Genomic DNA, 6,529 nt, shown 5'->3' with positions numbered 1-6,529 from the left:
TTTTTTTTTTTTTTTTGAGATGGAGTCTTGCTCTGCCGCCCAGGCTGGAGTGCAGGCGCAATCTCAGCTCACTGCAACCTCTGCCTCTTGGGTTCAAGAAATTCTCTGCCTCAGCCTCCTGAGTAGCTGGGATTACAGGCGCCCGCCACCACACCCAGCTAATTTTTGTATTTTTAGTAGAGATGGGGTTTCACCATCTTGGCCAGGCTGGTCTTGAACTCCTGACCTTGTGATCCACCCACCTTGGCCTCCAAAAGTCCAGGGAATAAAGGTATGAGCCACTGCGCCCAGTTGAGAGATTCAGTTTCAAAGCTAGCTGTTGGCAGCGGCTGCCCTCAGTTCCTTAACATGTGGGTCTTTCCATATCAAAGCTCAAACATGGCAGGCAGCTTGATTTTTCAGAGCCACAAGAGAGACACCAGCAAGATGGGCACTATCTTATATAACCCAATGACATACATCCCTTCACACTCAAGAGGAGGAAATCACACAAGGAATACCAAGAAGCAGGAGGTCATAGCATTTCCCCTAAATTCTGTCATATATCCTTACATCCAAATAATGACTCTCATAATTTGACATATCACCAGATAAGCTTTGTTTCCAGTTTCATTTGACCCTGACATAAAATTTCATTTATTTATTTGTTAATTACGGAACATGGCCATTCCCTAAATACTGTGAAAATCAGAGGGGACAATTTTTAGAAAATTCCAGCCCTCTCAGGAAGTATATCCATTTCATTTTTACTTTTCAGTAGGGACTGTCTTCCTCTCTTAAGGAGACAGATACACATTTGCCTAAACCATTATTTAATACAATTAGTACTAGATCTTTCTTCAGATCCTATGTAGGGGGCTGGGAATTCTTAGCCATACAAGCTTACACAATATATTTTTTAAAATTAATGTTGATACTTTTTTATCTATTTGGTTTTAGCACAAGTATTAGACTTGCAGCCAAGGAACCTATTTTGTAACTGCAGAATATTCTTTCCAGGAAGATTGGTGAAAGGAGAATCAACAAAGGAAAGCCCTTGCTTCTCAAACTCCCCATGATAATATTCTGAAGCAGGTATAGTCCATTCCAAAGCTACAGTCCCAATACCTGACTTCCTTATCCTATGTGTGTCTGGGAATAGGATGCACCTAACTGCTGCTCACATGTCTTGCACTGGCCTTTCCTTCTCTGAAGCCAAGCTTCCCTCTGAAAGAGTAACTCAAGACCATTGACCAGCCCATGGCTATTTGACCCGGGTTTTCCCTAGAAGTGGAGTATGGAGATCTCTGAGCTAGATCCCTTCCTCTGTGTTTAACCTTTACAGAGCAGTGCTTATTTCCTTTTTTTTTTTTTTAGATGGAGTCTCACTCTGTCGCCCAGGCTGGAGTGCAGTGGCGCAATCGCAGCTCACTGCAAGCTCTGCCTCCCGGGTTCACACCATTCTCCTGCCTCAGCCTACCAAGTAGCTGGGAGTACAGGCACCCGCCAACACACCCAGCTAATTTTTTGTATTTTTTAGTACAGACAGGGTTTCACCGTGTTAGCCAGGATAGTCTCAATCTCTTGACCTTGTGATCCGCCCGCCTCAACCTCCCAAAGTGCTGGGATTACAGGCTTGAGCCACCACGCCCAGCCCATTTAATTATTTTTAATTTTGGTGAATTAGGTGCTATCAGGTTACAAAGGTTTTAACACATGCAGAGAAGCTGTCCTCAATTCACCACTGAGTTAATATTTAATTTTTAAACATTTCAAAGACATTTAGTGTTAATAATCAAAAACATAAAACTAGGGGACTTAAGTTAGTAGTAGTACCAAGAACAGAGGAGGAGGAATTAACCTTTTAAAAGTAAAGGGGCCTTTTTTCCTCTGACTGGGGAAAAGAGAAAGAGGATAAATATATATTTGCTTCCTAAGTTGGAGAAAAGTTAAGCATGCTCACAAATGATGATCTTGATTTTAAGGGAGTAAAACAAAGTTCTGTACTAAGAATAAATGTTAGGGTGGGGCTGATAGCTCAAGGAAAAAGGAAATAGTTAGGAAATAGCCTGATAAAGTAAACATAGCTGAAGGTCAAGGGAACTGAAGATAATAGAGTGCAGTTAAAATGGTTGATAAAAGGGTTCTTGGGGGGCGGTGGCTCACGCCTGTAATCCCAGCACTTTAAGGAGTTGAGATCAGCCTGGCCAATTTGGTGAAACCCCGTCTCTACTAAAAGTACAAAAATTAGCCGGGCATGGTGGTGAGCACCTGTAATCCCAGCTACTCGGGAGGCTGAGGCAGGAGAATCTCTTGAACCCGGGAGGCGGAGGTTGCGGTGAGCCAAGATTGCACCATTGCACTCCAGCCTGGGCAACAACAGCAAATCTCTGTCTTTAAAAAAAAAAAAGTTCTTACTGATAAGTATGATGAAAGAAGATAGGAAACAGCTGATAAACTATGAGAAGAAAGACTGGCTGTCATGCTGTCACATTGAGGACAAATTATAGATTCAATGGGAGTGAACACAAAATAGAGGTAGATGGGGGTAGGTGGCTGTAGGTAGAGAGGGAAACTCACAATCCAACACTTTGGAGGGGAAGTAATTTCATTGATGACTAGGTTGAAGGTGTGGCTCCATCTGTGGGTTGCTGATACAGAGTGAGGTTGAAGATGATTGGAAAAGAAAAGCATGAGAAATTGTGAGGTCAGAGTGCTAATGAGTCATGAACATGGATGCTGAATCATTAAGTTGATGCAGAACATGAGGATAATTCCAGGGCTGAAACAGAGTTTCAGAAACATAACTGGGCACAGACAAGCAAGTAAAGGGATCTCCTAGCCAGGGCCAGATTTAGGGAAATAGAAATGCAGGGAAAGTTTGTCTTTGACATTTATCACCTTTGTTCCATGGCACAACTTCCTAGGCTTTGCTCACTTACTCCCAAGTAACTGTAATTTCGGTGCCTTCATGTTACTTTCTCACTGTACAGGTTCCCCAATCTCTGCTTTTTTTTTTTTTGAAACGGATTCTTGCTCTGTCACCCAGACTGGAGTGCAGTGGCATGATCTCAGCTCACTGCAACTTCTGCCTCCTGGGTTCAAGTGATTCTTGTGCCTCAGCCTCCCAAGTAACTGGCCACCACCATGCCTGGCTAATTTTTTTATTTTTAATAGAGTCGGGGTTTCACCATGCTGGCCAGGCTGGTCTTGAATTCCTGGCTGGCCTCAAGTGATCCGCCTGCCTCAGCCTCCCAAAGTGCTGGGATTACAGGTGTGAGCCACTGCACCCAGCCTGCTCTTGACATATCTAAAATCCCAAATGGTCACAGGACACAAATGGAGAGTTCTGCATTAATACACCACTTTCCCCTACTTACCGTAATTTGCATTTTGACAAGGCTTTCTAATAACAAATCCTTAATCTGAAATCGGTAATTTCAAGGCCAATACTCTACAGAGGTGTCTGCAAAGTCATGTAATTCCAGCACAACAGAGGTCGCCTGTCCTGTTGTTCTGAAAAATATTTCTCCAATATTGATTCATCCTTTTGGCCTCAGACTTTAACCACTCCCATAAAATATGAGTTTCTTGGGAGGAGGACCTGAGCTGAGCCAATAAGAAGACACCCATAAAAGCACTAACTCAGTCATTTGTTTTCCTAATGGTGCTAAGGCAGGCTGGTGTGCTGTGACATATCAATCCACTTCTGTGTACCTGCCCTCTCCTGTCCTGCGAAATATCATTTTTAATATATGTTGTGATACCAAAAGATTTCAGAAGCGTTGACCGAGTAGACATTCAATGATGATTATAGCTGATACCTACAGAGCACCTATTATGTGCTAAACACTTTATGTATTTTAACTCATTTAATCCTTGCAACAATCCCATTAGGTTGGTATTGTTATTCTCATTTTGCAGATGAAGAAACTTAAAAAGACTTGCCCAAGGTCACAGAGATGGGAAATAGCAGCATCAGCATTTAAACCTAGGCAATCTAGAACCAGAGGGTACATTTAACCACTATACATTTTCCCCTAAATTCATCTTTGCACCACACCTGTTATCTCTGCACTTTGGGAGGCCACCAAGGCCAGGGGATCGTTTGTTGCCAGGAGTTCAAGACCAGCTGGGGCGGCATACCAAAATCTTGTCTCTCCAAAAATTTAAAAAATTGGCCAGGTATTGTAGTGGCACCTGTAGTCTGAGCTACTTGGGAGGTTGAGGTGGGAGGATCGCTGGAGCCCAGGAATTTGAACGTGCGCTGAGCCATGATCCAGCCACTGCACTCCAGCCTGGGTGACAGAATGAGACTGAACAATAACAACAAAAAAATCAAGTTTCCTGGATCTATACAAAATTTTCAATTTAACAAATTTTTATAAAAGTTTGTTTTAAAATAAACACCCCTCTAAATGGCAAAGCCAGAATACAATCTGATCACAATCTATAGGTTAGATATAGGATGACAGGGAGCAGCAAGGGCTGAACACATCAACTGCAGCACCATCTAGTTTGCCTGCGACTCTGTTAGCAGGCCCACTTTTCCCTTTTATAAATTACCTGATCAACAACTAAGAGATTATAATTCGATCTACGTTTTACTCTATCTGAATCCTCAATATAATGAAGAACTTTATAATTGTTAATTTATAGTTATAATTTAAGTTCATTAAACCATTATTTTCTTCCTATATCCTCTCATTCTTCCACAAAAGCCTCTACCTTTGGGTGTTTCTTTACTTTTACAGACACCTACGCACACACCCCATACGCACGCATGCACACGCCTTATCTTTTAACTCGAGATTCTCATCTTCCTTTGGGGAGAAACAAACATCATGAGCCTTTAGGTCCATTTTCTGAGGGAAAGAGGGGGGCGGAGGCGGGGAGGGGAAGAGGGATGAATAGGTTTTTACCCGGTATTTTTTACCATAAACAGGGAGGCATAAACCGCAAACACCAGTCGCTTGGTGGGCCAGCAGCTCTGGGGCTCACTGATCAATCGCACCCAAACTCATTTACTAATTTAAAAAAGTACTGTGGCACGGTTCGTTTACATAAGTCTTGGAGCGAAGCCGCCGCCACAACCTGCCGCAGTCTCGTGCGGAGTCACGGCCAACGAGCTCTTCACTTTCCCCAAAAGGCTCCCACGCCTCCCCCGTCCCCAAGGGAGCCAGGCGGTCCCTCGCCGCTCTGAGTCCCTCGGGGAAGGCCGCAAAGAGAGGCCGCAGGCGCCCTGGCGAGAAGAGAGGGCGGGGGCAGCGGGCAGCACCCGGGCTTCAGTTCATGACCCCGTTATTCCACAGAAAAATGGAACATTCCGCTCTTTCCGCCCACAGAGGGGAGGTGGGGGGAACCCTTCGATCTAGTCTGGGAGAGGCGACGCGGGCGCAGCCACCGGAATCCGGGACGCGGGGAGCCGCGTTACGGGAATCGCTACCCCTCGGAGTCCCGCCCCCCCGTCGACGGGCGGCCGCTGGACCAATGCCTGGGCGCAAAGGGTCTCTCAGGGGCCAATCAGCGCCTAGGTCCCCGTTGGGGGCGAGGCGCAAAAGGGGCCGGCCGGGGACGCAGCTGGGCGGGATTGGGGAGCGCCCCGCCCCGCCGCGGGACTGGGGCGGTGCGCTACCTCTGCGGAGAAGGATCCGCGAGCGTTCCGGAGCCGGGGCGAGCAGCCAAAAGGCCCGCGGAGCCGCGCTGGGCCGCCCCTGTGCAGCTGAACCGGGGGCCGCGCCTGCCAGGCCAACGAGTCTGGCCGAGCCTGGCGCCAAGGGGTTCGTGCGCTGTGGAGACGCGGAGGGTCGAGGCGGCGCGGCCTGAGGTGAGGAGGGGCCGGGTGCTGGGCCGCGTAGCGGGAGGGAGAGGGTTGATGTTTGCGGACGGGCTATTTGGCGCTCGAGGAGACCTCCCTTCCTCCTGAGAGCAGCGCCCGGAACTTGTCAGCCCAGCCTGGAAATCCCCACATTCCTTCCCCTCCCTGCTCCCGCACCTCTGAATTCTACTTCCACAACTTTGTCACCTCGAGTATCTCATCCCTGAGTACAAACCTCACCCACGCGCACGCACCCCTCTTACACCCGCCCCGCAGAACGCCCTTCAAGAACAAACCCCCCTTTTTGTTACCAGATCCCACGTTTTCCCCAATCTCCTTTCCATCTCCCCTGAAATTCTATTCCCTCCGCACTTGTCTTTATTCTCGAGGTGGATTTCCCTTCCCCAAAGCCGTTTTTTCATCTTGAAATCGTAACGTTTCAACATTGTTGAAAGTTCACAATGCTTATAAACATTATTAACGTTTCTTTCCTTCTTTTGATCTCTTCTATTAATAATTATCAGTCCTAACGAATTCCACATCCCACTGTATCCCGAGGAGAACAAATCTGTTTTAAAAATTTTACCTCCTCCGACCTAAGCTTGAAGATAGTCCAGGAAGCAAAGGTCTGTCTTTCAGTGGATGAACAGCATTTTATTTCATAATCCGAAACTGAAAAAAAAAAATACAGGTTAAAAATAAGACTTGTCACTTTTTTTTTTTTTTTTTTTT

The 6,529-nt window shown here is 46.2% G+C and overlaps 1 protein-coding gene across 1 annotated transcript in view; it reads left to right on the top strand.

Annotated features, from left to right (window-relative positions):
* The first annotated feature begins 5,551 nt into the window (after positions 1-5,551).
* IL6ST (interleukin 6 cytokine family signal transducer) overlaps positions 5,552-6,529 on the top strand; it is a 57,617-nt gene continuing 56,639 nt past the window's right edge. Inside the window, exon 1 of the mRNA XM_017874166.1 lies at positions 5,552-5,806. The gene's annotated coding sequence lies outside the window, so the exon portion shown is untranslated. The remainder of the gene's footprint in view (positions 5,807-6,529) is intronic.

Source organism: Rhinopithecus bieti, unplaced genomic scaffold (genome assembly GCF_001698545.2).
Source record: "Rhinopithecus bieti isolate Rb0 unplaced genomic scaffold, ASM169854v2 scaffold_6513, whole genome shotgun sequence".
Classification (NCBI taxonomy): domain Eukaryota; kingdom Metazoa; phylum Chordata; class Mammalia; order Primates; family Cercopithecidae; genus Rhinopithecus; species Rhinopithecus bieti.
This window is presented reverse-complemented; position numbering and strand designations above follow the sequence as displayed.